General features: G+C 39.8%; 1 long non-coding RNA gene across 1 annotated transcript in view; it reads right to left on the bottom strand.

The window, feature by feature from the left end:
* The window catches only part of LOC141058800 (uncharacterized), a 240568-nt gene extending 216662 nt beyond the window's left edge, over nt 1–23906 (bottom strand). The window contains exon 1 of the long non-coding RNA XR_012222320.1: nt 23693–23906. This is a non-coding gene — a long non-coding RNA (uncharacterized lncRNA). The remainder of the gene's footprint in view (nt 1–23692) is intronic.
* Between the last annotated feature and the right edge of the window lie 3244 nt (nt 23907–27150).

Here is a 27150-nt window from a genome sequence, read left to right as displayed (position 1 = left end):
GATGGACTCCTGGAAACAATTACCAGTAGGTCTAATGCCTATTTTTGGTTAGGCTAGCCTTTCACATGGTTCTTCTACTTTCCATCCAACAATCCACCGTTTAAGGCTGATTTTACATGGCCATGAAATGACTGAAGCATGGCCGCAAGACCCAGACCCACAGAACTACACCTGGAAAGCCATTGCCTTTGCTTGAGATTAATGAGATTCTCAAAAGGTGCTGAAAAGAGGCTATTAGGAAACGAGGAGACCTTCCAGTGCATAGACAGATATAGATATGAGAGCGATAGATAGATAATATAGATACTAGATAGATAATAGATAGATAATATATAGATAGATGATAGATAATAGATGATTGATAGATACTAGATAGATAATAAATAGATAATAGACAGATAATAGATATTAGATAAATAGATAGATCCTAGATATATGGATTATAGATGATAGATAGATAATAGAAAATACTAGATAGATGATAGATAATAGATAGATACTTAGAAGGCCATCTACAACCTGTCTCCCCCATATGTCTCTGAACTAATCTCCCGATACCTTCCCTCATGTAATCTCTGGTCCTCCCAAGACCTCCTACTCTCCTCCACACTAATTCGCTCCTCACCCAACCGCCTCCAAGACTTCTCTCGAATAGCCTCTATCCTCTGGAATTCTTTGCCCTAACAAGTCTGACTATCAACCACATTTGGATCCTTAAGACGGAACCTGAAAACCCACCTCTTCAAGAAAGCTTACAGCCTGCAATGACCCCGCTACCGCCTTCTCTCTCACCACTACCGGTGATATCACCTCAACCAACACCGGAACTGCTGCAACCCACCAACCTACTGTCTCCTTCCCCACCATCCTGTAGCATGTAAGCCCGAAAGGGCAGGGTCCTCTCTCCCCTCTGTATCAGTCTGTCATTGTTAGTTTGTTTACTGTAAGTGATATCTGTAATTTGTATGTAACCCCTTCCCATGTACAGCACCATGGAACCAATGGCGCTATATAAATAAATAATAATACTTAGATAATAGATAGATAATAGCTAGATATATAATTGATAAATAGATAAGATAAATAATCGATAGATACTAGATAGATAGATATTTCTTGATGTCCTAACATATTGTGAGAGTTGAAATTTAGCAGAACTGATAAAACGTACCACTAGGTGCTTAATGGAAAGAAATGGCCACATAAAAATTAGGATTTATATTTACATCTGCATTTGAAATGTGAAATTAGCCCCTGGACTGCCACACACAGCCATATCAAGTAACGTGTAATTAGGATTAATGTCCGGCCGTTGTCTTCTACGTTGGTCCTTTATATTGAGCCTCCCAAGTCTCCTTAACAAACAGACCATTAACTGGGCCCATTACCAGGGTTAAGAATAGACAGAGCGTCTATGAGGTTTTAATGTCATCGTTGTGTGTTCATTGCCTCTCCGTCTGTGCGCTGATACATCTTCCAATATCTCACTAATTTTGTCAACTTCATCCTGTATCCATGGCTACTTTCTTTATCCTTTATAATTAGATTATTGTAAGAGTGATTTTATTTTATTTTCGGAGCCATGATAAGCGTGTTTATGATGCGACTGAGGCTTAGTTGAAATGCGCCAACAGTTCCTAGTCAGGCAGATGGTGACCCCTGATTGAACTTGCCCTCTCATTCAATTATTCAGCTGCACTCCATTTTTTCTCATCCAGGCTCAGCTGGCATTCCTCCATTCAAACTCTAGATGGCGCCGAAGACCATTTTTTTTTCCAAATATTAAATTCAAATAAATGCAAGATTTAAAAAATAAAATAAATAAAAACAGAAAAAAAATTCTCTGTACGACTCCATTGCATATGTTGATGAGACGTAGAATTCCCCAACTTTGAACAATGGTCGAGTTTAATATCGAATGATGTGAAAAATGACAATTTTGACATTATTATACATGAATTGGTAAACAGCTTTTAAGTAATTTACATTTCAATGAGCCTTTTTATAGATTTTGTGTCTGATATTTGTGTTTATGATTATTTAAATCTTTCATTTTTTTTAGATCACTACCTAGAGAGAGAATATTGAAATTAATGTGATTTTTCATTGTAGGAAAATTCTGAATCTGTTACTGTGAAATACGATAAAGTATATTTATTACTTAGGATTGAATTCATTTAAAACTTGGTGTGTTTTTTTTTTCTTTCTATTTACTAATGTAATAAAAAAAAACAGCGAGGAGCAAGAATAAAAATAAATTTCTTTTAAATATACAATTTTATTTATTTTTCATTTTTTTCAAAAATATGCACTTCTTAAAAAAATGTTTTATATATTTTTGTATATATTTTTTATATATCATTTTTATATATTATTTTTATATATATTTTATATATATATATATATATATATAATTTTTATATATTATTTTTTATATATTTAATTTAAAAATTAAATATATCTAAAAATATATAAAATGTATAAGATGTGTTCAATTTGTTGGTAGATAAGGGAAATATGAATTTACACATATATGTGCACAAATAAGCATTTATTTATTTTTTTAAATATAGGTTTACAAAATACTATCACTATACGCAAAGCGGAATATTTAAAATTATTTACATTTTTAATTTAAACATTAATTTTAACTTAATTAAACTTATAAACAATTGTAGAAGAATGAGATAATTGTGAAAAAAAATAAATTAATTATTAATAGAGAAAAATGTTCTTAAAGTGGCAATGTTTTTATTCTGATGCTTGCAATTTATAATGTCGATTAGAGGGATTCATTTCCTAATAATTTTTTATTATTTAAGTTCTATCTTGTAAAAAAGAAAAAAAAAATGCATATATATTTATATCTTTATCGAGAGAGAGGGAGAGTAAATAAAAATAATATTTGCTTTCATTATTCAGGCTTACAAATTGAGCCAATAAAGAAAAATATAATCAGTATAACAGAATTTTGATCTGACACACAGTGTTAACAACAGTGTAAAGAGAAGAAATATCAAAAGTAACAAAAAGGAGGAAAACGTAAAAATAAAATAATACTGTAATCTTCACAGTAATGTTAACAACCGCAGGACGTGTTGTGAAAGGCATCGGCAGAAACAGTATTACATGTGAAAAAGGGAATACAGATAATAGGGATGTTGCAAACTGTCGGCTTCAAGGGGGAGAAAGCGGCTACAGCAGCACAGAGTATTTCAGGAGCGGAGCGTACTTCAACACTGATTTGCAAAATTATTTGAAAGTATTTTATTTTTAGTTTAGAAGTAATGTGAAACTGAACAGTCTGCGGTAATGAAAGGTCTGCGCTCCAAAGGTAATGATATTAACAGTAAGGGTATATTCACATGTTGCGTTTTTTGCTGCATTTTTTTTTCCGTGATAAAAAGAAAATGCAGCGTTTTACAGCAGCAGCAAAATAAATGAGATTTCTCAAATCTCATCTGCAACATTTGTTTTCCTGGCATTTTTTTTTTTTTAGATCTGTGGTTATTTTTTTTTATTACGGCATCATGTCAGTTCTTTTAGTGTGTTTGCACCGGTTTCCACCCATTCAAATGAACACCAAAAAGGTAAAACGCAGCTAAAAACGCATTACAAAAAACAAAAAAATTCACATCATGTACCTCGCGGTTTACCTGCAGGTAAAAAAAACACAAAAAAAACCCCCTGTGTGAACTCACCCGTAGAAGGGAAAGATTGCTATTTTTGGGGATAAACATGCACAAGCCATAGAAAAATCTTACAATTTGCAAGAATTTGACTAAAATAAGAAAAATACTTTAATATCAGATTACACGGTTTGTTTTCTGTAGCCATGGAGACTGATATGACTACATTGAAGCTGTTTACATTTTTTTTTACCATATACTGTATATCATAATTTTTACGCAGATTTTCCACCTTCGAGCTGTCTAGACATCAATGCTTATTGGATAAAGCAGATCAGGTGATGTGTACTTCTGTAGGTAGTGCTCAGAGACACGGACAAGGTGCAAGGTGTTCAGTGCTCAGAGACAAGGCCAAGGTGAGGAGCCTGAGCCTGACCACTACTGAGGAAGACAGAGATGTACAAGGTGTTTAGTGCTCAGAGACACGGCCGAGGTGAGGAGACTGAGACCGACCACCACTGAGCAAGACACATAAGTACAAGGTGCTCAGTGCTCAGAGACATGGCTGAGGTGAGGAGGCTAAGCCCGACCACCACTGAGCAAGACACAGAAGTACAAGGTGCTCAGAGACACGGCTGAGGTGAGGAGGCTAAGCCCGACCACCACTGAGCAAGACACAGAAGTACAAGGTGCTCAGAGACACGGTCAAGGTGAGGAGACTAAGCCCGACCACCATTGAGCAAGACACAGAAGTACAAGGTGCTCAGAGACACGGCCAAGGTGAGGAGGCTGAGCCCGACCACCATTGAGCAAGAAAGAGAAGTACAAGGTGTTCAGTGCTCATATACACGGCCGAGGTGAGGAGGCTGAGCCTGACCACCACTGAGCGAGACACAAAAGACAAGGGGTTCATTGCTCAGACACTGCCAAGGTGAGGAGGCTAAGCCACTGAGCTAGACACAGAAGTACAAGGTGTTCAGTGCTCAGAGACACGGCCAAAGTGAGGAGGCTGAGCCGGACCACCACTGAGCAAGACACAGAAGTGAAAACACCTAGACTGGGCAAAGAAATATCTCAAAACAGGTTTATCAAAAGTTTTATGGACTGATGAGATGAGAGTGACTCTTGACAGACCAGATACATGGGTCAGATCACTAACGAGTATTTTCCTCCACTAACACTCAGACACCAGCACGATGGGAGGTGCATACTGCTGTGGGCTAGTATTGTTAAAGAGGAGCTAATTGGGGCTTTTTGGGTTGAAAACGGACTCAAAATCAACTCACAAACCTGCTGACAGTTTTTAGAAGACACTTTCTTCAAGCAGTGTAGCCGGAAAAAGTCTGTGAATTGTATACAGTACAATGCTTTATCACTCCTTTGATAACCAGTGAAGACCTAAAGGATGAAAGAATAATAAGACGGCCCTTCATCTCCCGACCTAAACGTATTGCGAACTTGTGGATCCTTCCTTAAACGGGAGATTTATGGTGAAGGAAAACAGTCACCCCAGAAAGCAGTTTCTGGGGCTGTGGATTATAATGCCCAAAAAGTTGACCATAAACAGATTAAGAAATTAACTGAGTCCAAGGAGCTTATGACTGTTCTTGTAAACAATAGTGGCTATATCGGTCACTAATATATATATTTTTTAAATGACAGAAATGTATTTTTCTTCTTTGTGTTGTTTGGTTATTCTCACTTAGACAGATGAAAAGATTTTCTCCTAAAAAAGGCAAAACCTTATTTATACTTTCTTAAATATTCTGTCATGATCCATGCTGGATTGTGACAGATAAAGGCACTTGTAACCTTTTTTTCTTCTTTAAGCTGGTTGCTTAAAGTTAGTTTTGCCCCCGGTGGCCATTAGGGTCATTACACAGTGGTGTCTTGTTGTAGTTTGCCCCCGGCGGTGGTTAGCGTTATTACACGAGAATCACTAACAGGTGTGATTCCTCTGGCTTAACTATAAAAGGTGTGTCATGTGCTCTCACACACTGTTGGTGATATTGGTCATTTCCAACCAAGTCTGGTGAAGAAAGGCGCTATTGAGAGGAGTTCCTTGCAGCTCAGTCAGAGCTCTGGTGTAGTAGCTTCAGGTGGAAGCTGAATTCGGATGTCGTACTCTGTTGCTGGGAGCAAGAGCAACAGAGCAAAGCTAAGTGGTGTTATCCCTGTTTGTACCTTTCCTTTTGTGTGTTTCAGTGCAGTGGTGGGATTAGTTTCTGCACCATCCATTTCACTAGAAAGGGCTAGGTGCAGGGCGAGCTAGGGTTTTTAGGTATCCTGCTCATCGCCAGGTGCGGAACCTGCATAGGGATCGTCAGGAGTGTAGAGACACTGACTCAGGGGAGTGCAGGAGGTGTTATGATTGAGTCACCGTAGGAGGCAAAAACAGAAATGCTAGCTAAGTCCAGAAAACCAGAGAAGTTGGCAACTATCAGATTGCAGACCCCTGAACCTATCAACACAACTAGCAGTAGCCGTGGGGGGTTCCTACGATGACCTAGACCCCTCGATCACAGCCGGAGAGATACATAGGCCTAAAGAAGGAAAGGGGAAATCTAACTGCCCCAGAGCAGACCCCAAAGCAATAGGCATCCCCCCACATATAATGACAGTGAAGCAAGATGAAAACACACACAGACAGAGAGACAGGCTGAGCAAAGACGGGGCCCAAAAACTACCTAGATAGGAACGGATAGGAAGGCTGCTGTCTGCAATCTGCCAAAACCCTATCAGAGACAAAAGCCAAAAAGCTGATATAAAAATGGCCCTGAAGCAACTAAGCTTCAAAAACTAAATCAGCACTCAGGTACTTTCAGAAGACAGAGCTAACGGAACACTGCACACTCCAGCAGGGAGTGGCAGAATCCAAAAAGCAAGAAAAACAAAAACAAATCTTAAATGCAAAAAGGCAAAACAGAAAACTTAGCTTTAGGAGAGCAGGAATCAGACTGGTGTCCAAGAGTCCACAGAGAAATCACCCGCAGGGCAGAAAGGGCGTAGGCTGCCCTAAATCCAGTCAGTGACTCCACTCAGCCAATCGTCCTCATCAGTCCCAGTTGCCTGATAAATCAGGCTCACTACCTTCCTTCACTAGAATAGGGAGTTCACCAGGCCTCAGTGACGGAGGGGAAAATGAACTCACAACAAGGAGGTCTCCACATCCCCGTTCCCTATAGCAGGGCCCTCCATTGTATCGGTTTCCCTGGTGTTTCCCTTTATTATTTAAATTCGCCCTGCTGGAGGCGGTGTATCCAGCTGCACGTTATATTATTTAAATTCGCCCTACTGGAGGCGGTGTATCCTGGGTCAAGTGACCGTCACATATTCAGCTTTCAGATACATTAACCTCATGGATTGACCAATAGCCCTGGAGTTGCTCAATAATAAAATTAAAGATCAAAAATACGAATTAAGATGAATATTTAGATGTAGAATCGGGCTTGGAACTTTGTTATCAATTATTAAATTAGTAAAGATGTTTTTCCTTAACTTGTCTCTAAACCTGACCTATCCTGAAATATTTGGTCTGAGATGTTAAACATAATAAAAATGTACACCTGGATACTACATACAGCGGATGAAATAAGTATTGAACATGTCATGAATTTTCTAAGTATATTTCAAACAGTGCTATTGACATGAAATTATCACTAGATGTTGGTAACTACCCATCCTATCCACACAAGCAAATACATCACCATAGAGGTCCACAAATTATGTGTAATAATGACAAATGACATAGGGAAAGATTGTTAAACACGCTTACTGATATTTATTTAATACTTTGTACAAAAGCCTTTGTTGATGATGAAACTTCAAGACGCCTCCTGTATGGAGAAGCTAGTCGCAGGCATTGCTCAGGTAAGATTTTGGCCCATTTTTCCACTAAAACACTCGTCAGACATCCGTTTGCTACTTCTGTGAACTCTGAGCTTTACTTTCTTCCATACATTTTCTATTGGATCCAGGTCCAGTGTTCGGCTCAGCCATTCTAGCAGCTTTATTTTTTTTCTCTGAAACCAATTGAGAGTTTATTTGGCTTTGTGCTTGGCATCATTGTCCACCCTCATTTCACCTTCATCATCCTCGTGGATGGCAGCAGACTTTTATCAAGACATTTGTCCATTCATCCTTCCGTGAATTACATAAAGTTCGCCAGTGCCGTATGCTGAAAAACATCCCCACACCATAACATTCCCACCTTCAAACTTTACTGTTGTTATGGTGTTTTTGGGGTGGTACGCAGTGCCTTTTGGCCTCCAAACATGATGTGCATTATGGCATCCAAAGATTTCAAAATTGGTCTCATCTGATCAGACTATATTCTACCAGTATTTTATAGGCTTGTCTAAATGTTGTGGAGCAAAGTTTCTTTGTGCTTGAACATGCATTTTGCTTAGCAATGGAGTCTTGCGTGGTGAGCGTGCATACCGGCCATTGAGGTTGCGTGCTTTACATATAGTTTTCTTTGAAACAATTGTACCTGCTGATTCCAGGACTTTCTGTAGGTCTCTACAGATTGACTCTTGGATAACTTTTCTGATAATTATTTTCACTCCTCTGTCTAAAATCTTGTGGAAAACACCTAGTCATGGCCAGTTTATGGTGAAATTATGTTCTTTCCTCTTCTGGATTATCACCCCAACAGTGCTCACTGGAACCTTGAGTAAAAACACTCTGTTAATGCCACCAGTATGTTTTGCAACAATAAGGTTGAGAAGGTCTTGAGATAGCTTATTGGTTTTACCTTAGTAATGAGACACCTTTTTACAGGCCATCAGCTGAACCAGCTAATTTTTTTAATAAGTAGCAGGATTGCTTTCTAATTACACATACCTTTCAGCTGGTGTCATGGACTTTCCAAGGCTTTTTGCACCTCTCTTCACGTGTTGAATATTTTTTCCTGTGTCATTTCTCATTATTAAACATAATTTATGGACATCTATGATTTTATTTTTTTTGTCTATGTGAGTTACCAACATCTGGTGAGAATTTCATGTCAATAGCATCACTAGAAATATATTTCCTTAATTAATTGGTGACGTGTTCAATGCTTATTTCACCCGCAATACATTAGATATGTTAAACTTTGGTATTTTCAAACAATAAAATATGTTTCTACCTGGAAAGAATCAATAAGTAGGATCATATTCTCTTTACATAGGGAGGGACTATTATTCAAGTTATATTCTTGTATAAAGGGGCAGTATTATTGTAGTTATATTCTTGTACATAGGGAGCAGTATTATAGTAGTTATATTCTTGTACATAGGAGAAGTATTATAGTGGTTATATTCTTGTACATAGGGCAGTATTGTAGTAGTCATATTCTTGTACATAGGGGCAGTATTATAGTAGTCATATTCTTGTACATAGGGGCAGTATTATAGTAGTTATATTCTTGTACATAGTGGCAGTATTATAGTAGCTATATTCTTGTACATAGGAGCAGTATTATAGTAGTCATATTCTTGTACATAGGGGCAGTATTATAGTAGTTATATTCTTGTACATGGGGGGAGTATTATAGTAGTCATATTCTTGTACATAGGGGCAGTATTATAGTAGTTATATTTTTGCACATAGGGGCAGTATTATAGTAGTTATATTGTTGGACATAGGAGCAGTATTATAGTAGTTATATTCGTGTACATAGGGCAGTATAATAGTAGTCATATTCTTGTATATAGAAGCAGTATTATACTGTAGTAGTTATATTTTTGTATATAGAGGCAGTATTATTGTAGTTATATTCTTGTACATAGGGGCAGTATTATAGTAGTTATATTCTTGCACATAGGGGCAGTATTATAGTAGTTATATTCTTGTACATAGGGCAGTATTATAGTAGCTATATTCTTGTACATAGGAGCAGTATTATAGTAGTCATAGAATCGTAGAATTGTTAGGGACCTCCTGGGCCATATGGTGCAACCCCCTGCTCAAAGCAGGATTCGCTAAATCATCCCAGTCAGATGTCTGTCCAGCCTCTGTTTGAAGACTTCCATTGAAGGAGAACTCACTACTTCTCGTGGCAGCCTGTTCCACTCATTGATAACTCTGTCAAAAAGTTTTTTCTAATATCTAATCTGTCTCCTCCCATTCAGTTTCATCCCATTGCTTCTAGTCTTTCCTTGTGCAAATGAGAATAAAGTTGATCCTTCTACAATGTAACAGCCCTTTAGATATTTGTAGACAGCTATTAAGTCTCCTCTCAGTCTTCTCTTTTGCAAACTAAACATTCCCAAATCCTGCAACCTTTCCTCATAAGACAGGGTTTGCAGACCCGTCACCATTCTGGTCGCTCTTTCCTGAACTTGCTCCAGTTTGTTGATGTCTTTTTTAAAATGTGGTGCCCAAAACTGGACACAATATTCCAGATGAGGTCTGACCAAAGAGGAGTAGAGGGAAATGACTTCACGTGATCTAGACTGTATGCTTCTGTTAATACATCCTAGAATTGCATTTGCCTTTTTTGCTGCTGCATCACACTGTTGACTCATATTCAGTCTGTGATCTATTAGTATACCCAAGTCTTTTTCACATGTGCTGTTGCTTAGCCCTATTCCTCCCATTCTGTACATGCTTTTTTCATTTTTATTGCCCAGATGTAGTACTTTGCATTTTTCCCTGTTAAAAACCATTCTGTTAGTTGCTGCCCACTGCTCCAGTTTATTTATATCTTTTTGAATCCTCTCTCTCTCTTCTCTAGTATTAGCTATCCCTCCTAGCTTTGTGTCATCAGCAAATCTAAGCAGTTTACCCTCAATTCCCTCATCTAAATCGTTGATAAAGATGTTGAACAATACAGGGCCCAGGACAGAGCCCTGTGGTACCCCACTTGAGACATTCTTCCAACTGGATGTGCAGCCATTTACGACCACTCTTTGGGTTCGATCACTAAGCCAGTTATGAATCCACCTAACAGTTGCCTTGTCCATTCCATACTTAGCCATTTTTTCAATAAGGATTGTATGAGATACTTTGTCAAATGCTTTGCTGAAGTCAAGATATACTATATCTACAGCATTTCCTTGATCCACCCAATCAGTGATTCCGTCATAGAAGGAAATTAAGTTAGTCTGACATGACTTATTAGTTACAAGCCCATGCTGACTCTGTTTAATCACTTCGTTCTTATCCAGGTACTGACATACATGTTGTTTAATTATTTGTTCAAAGATCTTTCCTGGTATAGAAGTCAGACTCACCGGCCTATAGTTGCCTGGGTCCACCTTCTTCCCCTTTTTGAAGATAGGAACAACGTTTGCTCTTCTCCAGTCTTCTGGGACTTCTCCTGTTCTCCAAGAATTTTCAAAGATTATGGAGAGGGGTTCAAAAATTTCTTCTGCTATCTCCAGTACTCTGGGGTGTAATTCATCTGGACCTGGAGACTTGAATTAATTTAGGTTAGCTAAGTGTTTCCTCACTATCTTTCTGTTTATAGGTATCCTGGATTCTTCTATTCCTTTCTCATATTCTTGTACATAGGGGCAGTATTATAGTAGTTATATTCTTGTACATGGGGGGGTGTATTATAGTAGTCATATTCTTGTACATAGGGGCAGTATTATAGTAGCTATATTTTTGCACATAGGGGCAGTATTATAGTAGTTATATTCTTGTACATAGGGGCAGTATTATAGTAGTTATATTCTTGTACATAGGGGCAGTATTATAGTAGTTATATTCTTGTACATAGGGGCAGTATTATAGTAGCTATATTCTTGTACATAGGAGCAGTATTATAGTAGTCATTCTTGTACATGGGGCAGTATTGAAGTAGTTATATTCTTGTACATGGGGGGAGTATTATAGTAGTCATATTCTTGTACATAGGGGCAGTATTATAGTAGTTATATTTTTGCACATAGGGGCAGTATTATAGTAGTTATATTCTTGTACATAGGAGCAGTATTATAGTAGTTATATTCTTGTACATAGGGGGAGTATTATAGTAGTTATATTCTTGTACATAGGGGGCAGTATTATAGTAGTTATATTCTTGTACATAGGTGCAGTGATATAGTAGTCATATTCTTGTACATAGGGGCAGTATTATAGTAGTCATATTCTTATACATAGGGGGAGTATTATAGTAGTCATATTCTTGTACATAGGGGCAGTATTATAGTAGTTATATTTTTGCACATAGGGGCAGTATTATAGTAGTTATATTCTTGTACATAGGGGGGAGTATTATAGTAGTCATATTCTTGTACATAGGGGCAGTATTATAGTAGTTATTTTCTTGTACATAGGAGCAGTATTATAGTAGTTATATTCTTGTACATAGGGGCAGTATTGTAGTAGTTACAGTTGTGGCCAAAAGTATTGACACCCCTGCAATTTTGTCAGATAATACTCAGTTTCTTCCTGAAAATGATAGCAAACACAAATTCTTTGGTATTATTATCTTCATTTAATTTGTCTTAAATGAAAAAACACAAAAAGAATTGTCCTAAAGCCAAATTGGATATAATTCCACACCAAACATAAAAAAGAGGGTGGACAAAAGTATTGGCACTGTTCGAAAAATCATGTGATGCTTCTCTAATTTGTGTAATTAACAGTACCTGTAACTTACCTGTGGCACCTAACAGGTGTTGGCAATAAGTAAATCACACTTGCAGCCAGTTGACATGGATTAAAATTAACTCATCCTCTGTCCTGTGTCCTTGTGTGTACCACATTGAGCATGGAGAAAAGAAAGAAGACCAAAGAACTGTCTTGCCTGGTCCCTGTCTTGCTGGTTCCCATCCTCTATCCGCCCGTTGTTATTCCTGCTTCTGGGTTCTCTACGCCTGCCTTTCCTCACCTTCCGTGCCTTCCTCCTGCTGCCCTTTTGGTATCCCTCCTCCTCCGGTACCCTCTGCTCAGGTACCCTAGTCTCTGTCCTGCATTCCAGTCCGTCTGTATCCTTATCTGTCCTTGAGCCGTCCCTCTTGGTTCCGGCTGTCGCGGTTCTGACCCCTGAGGTCCTGCCCCTAACGATCCCTGTATAGGGGTCGGTTATCACCTGGTGCGCTCTGCCCAGGGGCTCCAGATCCGCGATCCAGAGGATCCACTCTTGGACGTTGTCCGCTCCAGAAACGTCACAGTAGTTATATTCTTGTACATAGGAGCAGTATTATAGTAGTTATATTCTTGTACATAGGGGCAGCATTATAGTAGTTATTTTCTTGTGAGGAATTCTGTGAATCATAACACTTCAACACAAAGACCATTTTCAAGATTTTTGAATTCTAAAAATGTGGTATCTAGGAATCTGGGTAATGGGAGCAAGAAAACTCAACCTTTAAAGAATTTGAATAAAGGATCAATGTTTTCTAAAAAGGGAGGTACCTCCAAAATCAATTCAAATTTTTTTCAGGTCCGAAATACAAAGTCAAGCGTGGTAAGAGAGGAGGGAGGAAACTCACCAAAAAGAAAACGAACATAAGTGGTCACAGTCAAAAAAATTTTAATCTCAGTTCACACATTTTGTCTTCTAAAGAAAAAGCCCTCCTCCAAAAAGGTTTAAAATTTGCTCCAACCACTGAGCCTGTCCCGTTTAACTTATATGTGAGCATGAAAAAATTTCTTCGGAATTTGGCTTTTAAAAAATATTTTTTAAAAAAAACAAATGGCCGGCTTCCATCCATCTGGCTCGGCCCCTAGTAAGTACATTCATACATCATTAGCAAATCCTTCAGTGTTCAATCCCATCAGTGAGTATTCTAATGCTTTTTATACATTTGAGACACTGGTCTCTATGGATATTAGAAAAATAAAGAACAGGAACCGTAGATTTGCTCCTCAGAATCTTTCTGGAGAAGAAAAGAGGGCCTTAATTAGCCTTCAAGATAACAATGATATTGTCATTCAAGGGGCGGACAAAGGGGAGGCATTGTAGTTTTGGATCGCAAAGAGTATCATGAGGAGTCATTAAGACTTCTCAGTGACAATATCACGTACAAAAAATTATTTGGTGACCCCACTTCTCATTTTGTCAAAAAACTGGATGTTTTAGCCCAAAGAGGCAAAGCTTTGGGTATTTTAAATAAAAAAGAATTTTGTTTTATTAATAATAGGACACCGAGTTTAGCGGTTTTTTATCATATCCCTAAGAACCACAAAAATCCCAGCCATCCACCAGGAAGACCGATAGTCTCTGGGATCAATTGTCTTACTGCAAATCTGTCGGAATATGTAGACACGCATCTACAACTTTGTGTGTCTGGGCTTCCGGCTTATTAAAAAGAACACCAGAGATACTATAAAAAGCTTGGAATTGGTGAAGTGGGCTCCTAATTGTTTTTTGGGTACTCTGGATATCAAGTCCTTGTACACTGTTATTAATCAAGAAAAAGGGTGTGATGCTGCTAAGTATTTTCTTCATAAATCCAAAATTCTTAACCCCCTTCAAATATCATTTATAGTAGATAGTATGAGATTCATTTTAAAACATAATTATTTTATTTATTGCAATCAGTTCTATTTGCAGACTTGGGGCACGGCCATGGGTACAAAATTTGCCCCAAGTTATGCAAATTTATTTGTTGGAAGGTGGGAGGAGTCCAATATTTTTTACAATGACCATTTGAGAGAGGGATTAATTTATTGGCGGCGCTTCATTGATGATGTGCTCTTCATTTGGCAGGGGTCCCAGACCAGTTTAGACTCCTTTTTGAAGGAGATTAATGATAATTCATTTGGTTTAGAATTTACTTCTAGTATTAGTCTCACTAATATCAATTTTTTGGATCTTAATATTTTTGTGGAAAATAACTCCATTTATACTAAATGTTATCATAAGGATGTGGACTGTAATAGTTATATTCATATGAACAGTTGTCATCTCCCTTTGTGGCTTTCAAACATCCCAAAGAGCCAATTCATGCGCATTAGACGCAATTGTACTAAAGATAGTGATTTTGATATTGAAGCCAGTTTTTTACAAGCTCAATTTGTGGAGAAAGGGTATGATGTATCCATTGTAGATCGAGCTAGACATGTAGCAAAATCTGCTTCTAGGAGCAGGTTGATCAATGGAGAGAAACAGGCCTTGGGTATTCCGAATATTAAACAAGAGATTGGTAAATTACCCTTTATCACTCAATTTCATAATAATCCTAGAGCTTTTACTAAGATCATCCAGAAATATTGGCCTATTTTAAAGAGAGATAAATTGGTAGGTGAGCTTTTACCTGAGAAACCCAGGTTTGTTTATAGAAGGGCTCAAAATATTGGCAATTTGCTAGCACCCACCCAGAAGAAAGGTTTATTAAATGGTAGTAACACATTAAATGGGAAATATTCCAACATTATTGGGGGCTTTACCCCGTGTGGTAATTGTTCATGTTGTGTGCAGGTGAAAAGCAAGAGAATCACGCAGACCACTTTTTGGAATATGGATAAAACTGAGATGTTCCATATTAGGGACAATTTAACATGCCACTCTACGGGGATTATTTATATAGTAAAATGCCCCTGCAATAAGTTCTATGTTGGTCGTACAAAAAGAAAACTTAAAGAGAGAATAAAAGAACATTTGAACAATATCTCTAAGGGATTTTTAGGACATCCACTGTCTCGCCATTTTGTGGAGAAACATGGCAAGACATGTGTGGGGTCCACTTTTTTTGGCATTCAAAAGGTCCGAAAAAATCCGAGGGGTGGTGACTTTATTAAGAGTATGTCGAGGGTCGAATCCAGGTGGATTTTTACATTGGATAGTTTGGTGCCAAATGGGCTTAATCATGAAATCGAACTTTATGCTTTGTGACCCACATAAATAAGTATCCTTGTAGATAAGAAGGACCGTCTCTTTGGATATCATTTATTATTTATTGTTGGAATTACAACAACCAATCAAAATATTTTGGGGGGTGGAGTTTGTTTTATTTTTATTTTTATCACAACTGTTTATAAGCATTTTTGTAATTAATTGTCCCATTCATTAGTTTTTGTTTGAATAAAGTTCAGCTTTTTATGTATTTAGTATTTAGTTTAAGGAGGTTGCGCCACATAATGGGTTAAGTGTGCGTCATTTTCTTTTGCAGGCGGGGGTATATAGAGTGTGGGTGGCAGTGTATGTTCCATACCTTTGAGGAAGGGGGACGGCTTCCCCGAAATGCGTCAGGATTGGTTCTTGCACGGTGACGTCACCACCCACAATTCACGCCCCCCACCAGTCACTCCCCCTGCTCACCACGCTACTGTTCGGCGGCGCCATCGGCCGTGGCTGTCTGCCGCCAGGGGGACGCGCTCTCTTGCGGGGAGCTGTTCCTTTTTGCAAACGGGAGGACGCTCCCCGTTTTTGCTTCAGTTCAAGAATTTTTCCTTTCCAATTATTGTGAACACAAGATCGACATGATCAGCTATAACTAGTCTTCGCAACAGTGAGTAGTGCCTGTTTTCAGTTTGACTGCTACTTTCAGTTTGAGTGATACATTCATTACACAGCGGTATAAGCGCGGCCACCTTCAGTTTCGTTGTAGTTGTTTTTTCCAGTGGCAGATAGCACACTTAATTTGCCAGGTGTGCCAGCAGCATATCAATTGACTGTGCATTTGCAGCGCCGGTGTGTTTTTTGCCTTTTTTGCTACTAGTATTATAGTAGTTATATTCTTGTACATAGGGGGCAGTATTATAGTAGTTATATTCTTGTACACAGGGGGCAGTATTATAGTAGTTATATTCTTGTACATAGGGAGCAGTATTATAGTAGTTATATTCTTGTTCATAGGGGGCAGTATTATAGTAGTTATATTCTTGTACATAGGAAGCAGTATTATAGTAGTTATATTCTTGTACATAGGAAGCAGTATTATAGTAGTTATATTCTTGTACACAGGGGGCAGTATTATAGTAGTTATATTCTTGTACATAGGAGCAGTATTATAGTAGTTATATTCTTGTACATAGGAGCAGTATTATAGTAGTTATATTCTTGTACATAGGGGCAGTATTATAGTAGTTATATTCTTGTACATAGGGGCAGTATTATAGTAGTTATATTCTTATATATAGGGGGCAGTATTATAGTAGTTATATTCTTGTACATAGGAGGCAGTATTATAGTAGTTATATTCTTGTACATAGGAGCAGTATTATAGTAGTTATTTTCTTGTACATAGGGGGCAGTACTATAGTAGTTATATTCCTGTACATAGGGGCAGTACTATGGTGGATATATTCTTGTGCACTGGATGAAGTATTTTAATAGTTATATTCCTTTTCATAAGACCAGTATTGCTATATTTAGATTATTTTACATAAGAGATAGTACTATAGTAGTTATGCTTTCAAAACAGTTCCCACATTCCTAGCCTAGCAGAAGGTAAACCTAAGCTCCACCCTGATGCATGATAGTAGTAAGATCTATAATTAGAGAATGGAGTGTTCGCTAACTTTGCTTTTATACCGAGTGGCGTAGACCTATTTACTGTATCATTGATGATAATATCAGCTGTGAATGGAATTGCTCTTTAACTTGTAAATTACTGTCAACATGACTGGGGCCACTGAGGCCATGGAGCGTAGTGATGAGCTCTGGTCTCTGCCATGCTGATCGGTTCAGCTGCTGCAGTCTCTATATAGTAGTGTTCAGCAGTTTGCTAATCCCCAGTTGTCTCCCATACCTAGTGGAACATCATCAATCAATCAATGTAACCAGTAAAACACAGGGGTTTACACTGCGCATTTGTCCTATAAGTAAGTGATAACTGTGTAAACTTGCTCTGGTAATGAGTAGTGGGATCTGGGTCTAGAAATTACGGTTCTGTAAACAACAGGAAGACGTTTTTAACACTTTCCTCTCTCTACAAAACATGAAAAATCCTGATGTTTCCATTAATTTTGTTTTTTGAGTGATTTCTGGGTTTTATTAATCCTTTACAGGTAGATGTAGTGTGCAATATTGAACGCATTGTTTTTTGATGTAGGATCCAAAATCACAGATCACAGGGACTTGTGGGGAATGCTCTGTATATTGTATGGCATCCTAGGAATATGTTGAAAATATTCTTCATTTTTTTTCTCCATGATAATAATCTCCATTATGGTTTATAGAGGTAGGCAAGGATCCATTTAAATCAGTACCACTGTACTAGACCCCAAATATGGCTGTGTGCACAGGGACTTACAGAATGAAAGAAATATACAGTAAATACCAGAAATTATGACTCCTTCCAATCTGGTAAAAAGGAAAAATGCAAATGGTTGATTCAAACTTTGACCTCAGTGCTACGATCTACACAGGAATTCAACTTTTTTTAAGAGGCATGGCCAGACATATTGTTGAGATGTGAAAGATGAAAATATCCTACTTGTACATGAAGTTTTTTTTTTTTTTTTTTTAAGTATCACCCGTACAACTATTTTACCAACATTAATAAAAGAAGAAATGATCCAGCTGAAGTGCTCTGGTGATTTATTGAGTGCTGTTCAGACAACAGAACATTGTTTATGCGTTTCTGGCTAGACGCCCTTAATCATAACCAATTTTATTACTGCTGTGCGGCCAGGGCAGGGTCGGATCCGAGTCTGAGGTGCAGTGAGGTCAGACGTGGGTGAGCTGGTCTTTCAAACCAATTTTACCAACATACATACTGATTAGAGTTGAGCGATACCATCCGATACTTCAAAGTATCGTATCGGATGGTATCGGCCGATCTTTAAAAAAAGTATCGGTATCGCCGATTCCGATACCGGAAGTCCCATTCAAGTCTATGGGACTTCCGGTATCGGAATAAGAAAAACCCTTTCCTGCCCTTGTACAGCCTCTCTGGGGTCTGTACGGGCCTTTCGGGGGGCTGTGCCGGCCTGCCAGGGGGTCTGTGCAGGCTCCGGTGGTCTGTGCCGGCCTGCCGGTGGTCTGTGCAGGCTCCGGGGGGCTGTGCCGGCCTGCCGGGGGGCTGTGCCGGCCTGCCGGGGGGCTGTGCCGGCCTGCCGGGGGACTGTGCAGGCTCCGGGGGGCTGTGCCGGCCTGCCGGGGGGCTGTGCCGGCCTGCCGGGGGGCTGTGCCGGCCTGCCGGGGGGCTGTGCCGGCCTGCCGGTGGTCTGTGCAGGCTCCGGGGGTCTGTGCAGGCATCGTCCGATGGGACTACGAGTCCCATCGGGCGATGCCTGCTACCATGACAGTGATTGACACATTAGCCAATGATGGGACAGTAGTAGTCCCATCATCCGGCTAATGTGTTAAATGTAAAAAAAAAATAAAAAAAAAAATTACATGCTACATACATACAACATGCATACTACATACATGCTACATTCATACTACATACTACATACATGCTACATTCATACTACATGCAACATACATACTACATATATACTACATGCATGCTACATACATACTGCATACTACATGCTACATACATACTACATATATACTACATGCATGCTACATACATACTACATGCTACATACATACCACATACATACTACATATATACTACATGCATGCTACATACATACTACATATATACTACATGCATGCTACATACATACTACATGCTACATACATACTACATACATACTACATATATACTACATACATGCTACATACATACTACATGCATGCTACATACATACTACATGCTACATACATACCACATACATGCTACATATATACTACATGCATGCTACATACATACTACATATATACTACATGCATGCTACATACATACTGCATGCTACATGCATGCTACATACATACTACATACATACTACATGCTACATACATACCACATATATACTACATACATACAATACATTCATACAATACATACATAGACATACAGTACATATAACATAGAGTAACATACTTACCAATACTTGTCACATTGTTCCCCGAAGCCATTGTCGTCTACGGAATAAATATTAACATAACAAACCACAAAAATACTCACCCACGATCCGAAGCAGTCCACGAGTGTGTCCCACGACGATCTTGGGTAGAGAACTGCAGCATCAGCTGTTGCTGCCGTTCTCTACGGGCTGCAGGAATCCAATGACGGAAGGTAGGTATCCTTCCGCACTGTATTCCTCCGCCACTTAAAAAAAAAAAAGTCCCTAGTCTCACTTTATGCCATTGCTGTGTGGGAATTTCCCACACAGCAATGGCATAAAGTGAGACTAGGGACTTTTTTTTTTTTAAGTGGCGGAGGAATACAGTGCGGAAGGATACCTACCTTCCGTCATTGGATTCCTGCAGCCCGTAGAGAACGGCAGCATCATCTGATGCTGCAGTTCTCTACCCAAGATCGTCGTGGGACACACTCGTGGACTGCTTCGGATCGTGGGTGAGTATTTTTGTGGTTTGTTATGTTAATATTTATTCCGGAAAGACAATGGCTTCGGGGAACAATGTGACAAGTATTGGTAAGTATGTTACTCTATGTTATATGTACTGTATGTCTATGTATGTATTGTATGAATGTATTGTATGTATGTAGTATATATGTGGTATGTATGTAGCATGTAGTATGTATGTAGTATGTATGTAGCATGCATGTAGCATGTAGTATGTATGTAGCATGCATGTAGTATATATGTAGTATGTATGTAGCATGCATGTAGTATATATGTAGCATGTATGTAGTATGTATGTGGTATGTATGTAGCATGTAGTATGTATGTAGCATGCATGTAGTATGTATGTAGTATATATGTGGTATGTATGTAGTATGTATGTAGTATATATGTAGTATGTATGTAGTATATATGTAGTATGTATGTAGCATGTAGTATGTATGTAGCATGCATGTAGTATATATGTAGTATGTATGTAGCATGCATGTAGTATGTATGTAGTATGTATGTAGCATGCATGTAGTATGTATGTAGTATGTATGTAGCATGTATGTAGTATGTATGTGGTATGTATGTAGCATGTAGTATATATGTAGCATGTATGTAGTATGTATGTGGTATGTATGTAGCATGTAGTATATATGTAGCATGCATGTAGTATGTATGTGGTATGTATGTAGCATGTAGTATATATGTAGCATGCATGTAGTATGTATGTAGTATGTATGTAGTATGTATGTAGCATGCAGTATGTATGTAGTATGTATGTAGTATATATGTAGTATGTATGTAGCATGCATGTAGTATGTATGTAGCATGTATGTAGTATGTATGTAGTATATATGTAGTATGTATGTAGCATGTAGTATGTATGTAGTATTTTTTTTTTTTTTTTAACATTTAACACATTAGCCGGATGATGGGACTACTACTGTCCCATCATTGGCTAATGTGTCAATCACTGTCATGGTAGCAGGCATCGCCCGATGGGACTTGTAGTCCCATCGGACGATGCTTGCACAGACCCCCGGACATCAGCACAGCCCCCCGGCAGGCCGGCACAGCCCCCCGGCAGGCCGGTACAGACCCCCACAGGGTGCACAGCCCCCCGGCAGGCCGGTACAGACCCCGGGCAGTCCACACAGCCCCCCGGCAGGCCGGCACAGCCCCCCGGCAGGCCGGCAGAGACCCCCGGAAGGCCCGAAATGACGGCGCATCATGATGCGCACACACCGCGCATCATGATGACGTCAGGCCGTCAATCAACTGAACTTCCGATTCCGATGCCGAATTCCGATATTGAAAAAATATCGGAAGTCGGTATCGGAATTCCGATACAGCAAGTATCGGCCGATACCCGATACTTGCGGTATCGGAATGCTCAACACTAATACTGATACATTACCCTGTATTTGTGCATCATAAAATGATTTTAAGCGGATCCTAATAACTCAAGGCGAAGAGGAAGACCACTAACCGATGTGTTGATACTATCAAGACAATGGCAGAGAAGACCCTGGTGAACCTTGTACAATATTAATGTCATGATTCCACCACTCACTGTAACCTAGGGACGCTGTGAGTGACAGCTCAGCCGCCCTATGGATAGCAGGGGCGTCAGGTTGTCATTGTTAAGTTTGGGTTTACTCCAGGCGTCTTCCTTTAGAGATAATTGCCAGGATATTTAACTGGCAATAATATTAGAGCAGTGCCAATTGTAGTTTCGGCTCAGTGGTGCGCTTACTCTGTGCTCTGAATTCTGATCTTTGGTTGCCGGACCTTGGATTTGCCTTTCAACTACTCGTTTATATAACCCCTTTTGCCTTTGACGTATTCTGACCTTCATTACCGGACCCCGGACTTTGCCCCTTCCTATCGTTTGTCTCACCCCTCTGTCTTTGATGTACCTTCCTGGTTTTTGACCTTGGACCTCTTGACCACTCTGCCTCATGGCTAGTCCATGAGTAGTGACTAGCATCACACTCATTCTTCCTATAGATCATTCATCCATTAAGTCGCCATGACTCAAGAATGAGCAGAAAGAGGAGATAGCACAAGTGCAAAATACTGATAAACAACCGCTCACACCACTATCCTCCATGAGGAAGGTGGATGATTAGTATTAGAGATGTGCATAGATAAGGCTTGTACAAGATGTCAATCGCTGCATGGTTGGTGCGGCAGTTGTCTGCTGCATCCTGCAAAATATTAGTATTGTGACCAGGTATAAATATGTTTTTTTACTGTGATTTTTTGGGGCTTTGATGTAATTTTCAGTGAACTGGATCCTAATAACTATGGCTTTTATGGTAGTAAATGAGCCAACTGCAGTATCCACTGCCTTTAATTTATACTTTTTTTTATTACTAGTTTGATCATTATTATATTGACATTTCACAAAATGTTGGGCCCTCCCAGAGGGCTTGACAATTCTCCTGAGCACACTACTAACCTCCTGGAGACCAAAACTTCCAAAAGTTTTTTTCCTATAGACGCATACAGAAGAAGCATTGATGTATATGTCATTGTAAGAATGGCATGATTACGGGGTCTATGTGTAACTTCGCGCAGGGTGGGAGCTGTGGGCGAGGTACTCCTCTCTTACACCCAGGCACGTTGCATGAAGGTGTGGTCCTGGCTGGGTGTGTGGACTTGTGCTGAGGGGGCACTACACCGTCACTTGCCACATGTTACAAATGACTTTGGTTGGCCAGGATTAGATGTTGAGAATTTCAAAGAGGGAGACCATCAGTTGAAAATAAACTATTTACTTAATGATAACATTGTGGGAGTTTTGCACGGTAGGTAGCAAGAACACAATTTTATGAATGTTTCCTTCACAATGTGAAACATTTTCACACACAGTCTCAGTTCCTTTCTCATTACACGTTTGTATCACTTTCCTTCACCACAAGCCAGCTCAGTACTACAGTCCAGTTAGGGACAGTCCTATGCTCAACCCGCGATTTTGCGTCTTCTTTCCCCTCAATGGAACTAGTTTGCCAATATGGCTGACACTTGGCTTCTCTGCTATTGACACCTTGGAACTCCTGCTTGGGGCACTCTCCTCTTCTCTTATTCTCTGTCCTGTCCTGACCCTTTACCTCTCCGAGTTACAAACTTGTAGCCATTCTGCTAGTCGTCCTTTTCCAAGACCCGTCTCCATTTGATCATTCTGTCCTCCTGGCAGTTTTCCCTTTTTTTCTTTACTCCAGTTCACACTAGCCACTGTCTTGTCCAGACTTTAGGTCTTTAGGTCTGCTTCTGACGCACACTGGGCCCTATCTGACGTCCTGACAGGAATAGTCTCAGTCCCTTCACCTCAGACTCCCACACTCTGGGCTAGTTCCGACCATTAACCAACTCTCCTTGCTGTCGGGCAAACTACAACACCGTCACTAATAATGCATATCACCATTCACATTATACACTACAACTATACACTTTATGCATCATAACAGTACTCATGTCTTAAAAGAGGAAAGCAGGCAATATATCCATCTCCATACATATGTACTATCATTCCTGCATCCTTCCCAGAAAAAAAGTGACATGGATTATAAATATACAATCATTTACTAATATATTTGGATCATTATGCTTAATGTTGAACTACACAAAATTAATGTGTAGAGTCTAATGACAGAGTCTTGGTGTTAATCTCAGGTCTGTGATATAGCTGAAGGAACAGAAAAAGCGCAATAGGGTCTTATCCGGGTTATTGTAGAAAAAGTAAATTAAAATTTACTCACCCTTTTTAGGAGAGATTAAGGCATGTAGGATCAGTAATCTGCTTGCTGCACGTCCAAAGGTCAACTCTGTGGCCGCTTCAACATCTGATTTCGGAATAAATTCTTGGACTTCTGTGCGCTAACAGATAAAATCACTAATCCAGTATTTTGGAGAAAGATTAATCCATTTATTTCCCAACGCGTTTCGAAATGTATACCATTTCTTCTTCAGGGGATGACATATATGTCATCCCCTGAAGAAGAAATGGTATACATTTCGAAACGCGTTGGGAAATAAATGGATTAATCTTTCTCCAAAATACTGGATTAGTGATTTTATCTGTTAGCGCACAGAAGTCCAAGAATTTATTCCGAAATCAGAAATCTCAGGTCTGTGTCATGCTTCACCTTCTTTCTCCTTAAAGGGGTTATCCAGGACTATGTAATTTTTTACTATGGGTCTAAGAACTAACAGGAAGGTGGTTGCTAACTACCTGCCTGTTTGCTCTGATCTCTGTCGGTACTTGTCTGTTGTTCTCTGCTCTACGCCGGTACCTGCCTGTTGTGCTCTGATCATGGCAGGTACCTGCTTGTTGTGCTTTGATCTCAACCGGTACCTGCCTGTTGTTCTCTAACCTCTGCCGGTACCTGCCTGTTGTGCTCTGATCTCTGCTGGGACAGAGTGGTCACGGGCTACTCCTGCCAACGACTTAGCGACTTCTTTTGACGTCGCTTCAACAGAGCAGTGACATCTCATTTGCTCTGCTCTGTTGACAGAGCATGACTGCTGACTGTGGAGAGCCGGCTGCCACCATGACATCAATAGTCACTTCCTGTCGACACAGCAGCCCAGAAGAAGAAGAGCTGCTCTGTTGACGTAGATCAGCTAGATCGCCGGCAGGAGTAGTTGGTGACTAATTTGGCCATCAGTGCACTCGTATACATCAGCGACTTGAGAGTCAGGTTCAGATAAATGTGAATGGCAACGTTTTCCCATTCACAACTATGACATCTGCCTTGTCTCTGTTAGGTCTGCACTTCCCTCTCGTTTCCTCATCTCTCCTCCTTTGCAGGGTTAAACATTTGGAGCGCGGTCTCTGTTGAGTAATGAAAATATTGTGGGCGCTGAGAAAATAGTATTATTGTTCAGGACAGAAAATATCCCATTTATAAAGTTTCCTGTGGTCTTAAGAAAAAAAACAAAACAAAAAAAAAAGCAGCCTGTAAAATGTGGACTGATTTTACCCCCAGATTTCATCCTCACAGGCGAATCATTAAACAGGCTGAGTCACTTCCGAACTTCTAATTCCTGCTTGTGGAAAGAAGAATAGACTCCAAAATGAGGTAATTCAAAGAGTAGATTTATCTTGGCAACTTTCCTTTTTCCTAGAGGTGGCAGTAGAAGAAAAAATAAAAAGACCCCCACCCCACCTCCTTTAAAAAAAAAAAATACAATCCAAACACCCCCTACCCCCTCTCCCTGAAGATTAAGAATTTTATTGCAAAACAGATGGACGTACTTTGCAATTTTACAATATTCTCATCCCCCCCCCCGTTCTTTTCCAATACATGAATATTGTGATCAGGAAGGAAAATGTAAACGACTGGCAAAATGGTAATAAAACTGTAAAAAAAAAAAAAAAAATTAAAGAAATTCAGGCTGGCACAGTTCTGTCTTTTCTGGAGGGGTGGGGGGTCAGGACTGAGCGACTGGGCTGCGCCAATCCTTTTATTTTTTCCTCCCCTCTTTAGTCCTTACTGAGATAATTGAGGATCATAATGGTAGAAAAGGGCTGCAGTCATCACTCGCCTGCCTGTCAGGTATCAGTACTCATCTGTATGTCATCCGTCACCATTGAACCAATCTGTCATCTTTTCGCAGCCCCCAGCGCCTGCTCCCTCTCCTTGTGTTCATTATCTCCAGCTCAGACCAATCCCCCCCACCTTTCGCCTCCCCCCAGCCCTGTAAATGCATCTTTGTGAGACTCCCAGTCTTCTGATTATGAATCGATGATCGTGTGGTGTAAGAGAGATAGATGGTTTTTGCTTCCATCTTGTCTACTCTAATTGTAAAGTATTACTTACATTAGACTGTGCCTTTTGATTAATGGAACTTATTTGAAGTGGCCTCTCTCCACCCTCCCCCCCGTCCAAAGTCCTCCACTGACTTTTGAGAATTGAGTGATTTCACTTAAAGCAGACAAATAGGCCCTTCAGCTTAGAGGTAGGTAAACTATAATCCCGCAAATGTACACAGGGCACAGCCGGGGGATTTACAGAAAGTTTTTTTATAGTATATTTAAATATATTATGCTCTTTTTAACACGCGATTGTGAGATTGCTTTTATGCCTAACAAAGTCCAGAAGAAAATACTGATCAATGGATGAAAGACTTGGATAAAATACAAGGTGGATCCAGCAGGATGTAAATCCAAAGAGTATTTTATTATTAAAATATTACTTAAAAGTCTAAAAAAAACCCCTAAGAAACGGGCAAAAATTTGAGGTATTGTTGCTCATGTCTTCTGGATCTAGTGACAAGACATCCATCCTCCCTCTACAGGCATCGGCTGTCTGCACGACAGGTTGACATGGCAATCTGATGCTCTTCTGTGATATCACTCACCCAAGTCGCTTATTGCTTATCAGGTGGCGAGATACCACCTGAAAACTTAGGTAGTTGGGGTCTGCCACTACTCCGCTCTGACTATGCTGTGCCCCCTAACATACTCGGCATACAACACGTTTCTCTGCCACGTTATCACTCTGGCTCCTGACATACCCAGCTCTGCTATAGTGTTACTCTGTGGATTTTTACATACTCAGTTCTGCTATATTGTTATCCTGTGGATCTTGACATACCCAGCACTGCTACATCACTGGATTCTGCTACTTTGCACCAAAGAGACCAACTCTGTGGTGGCTTGGTACCAGCCTGTGGTTACAAACTAATTTTGAAGTAATTGCACTAGTGTGAGGGACGGACAGGGCTGCAGTCGTGGCCACCAACATCTGCAACAGTGTGCCTTGGCCTCCCATCACAAACGCTCTGACCATCACTCAGCATACCTGCAGCGCCTTCCACAGCTCCATCAGGGTCCTCTGTACATTTCTGGAGGACTTCAGGTTCCACTTGAGAAATAACGGAGTCACAGTCCAGTTCAACTTTAAACGTAGCAACTTTACTGAGACTTGTATACAGCATATTCATATTCTTTCCATCATCATCAGGGTTCTCAACATACAACTTCTCTTCTGTCCCTTTCCCTCTCTCTCTGTCACTAAGACCACTTCCGGGGCGGGCTGTGCCGAACGGTCCCACAGCATCTTCAGTGCCCAGCCACACTCCAGTCGGGTGTTTTCTCAGCCATTTCGCCCCAGCTCTGAGGGCATCAGCCCACGAGATAAGCTGCCACATGTTAAGAGATGTGCCCATACTGCTTAGTCTTCACTAGCAACTACAGACCCATGTATACTGT

Source organism: Dendrobates tinctorius, unplaced genomic scaffold (assembly GCF_039654945.1).
Source record: "Dendrobates tinctorius isolate UK_male_01 unplaced genomic scaffold, ASM3965494v1 ptg000214l, whole genome shotgun sequence".
In the NCBI taxonomy this organism is placed as follows: domain Eukaryota; kingdom Metazoa; phylum Chordata; class Amphibia; order Anura; family Dendrobatidae; genus Dendrobates; species Dendrobates tinctorius.
The sequence above is the reverse complement of the archived record's forward strand: the minus strand, read 5'-3'. Positions and strand labels throughout refer to the sequence as shown.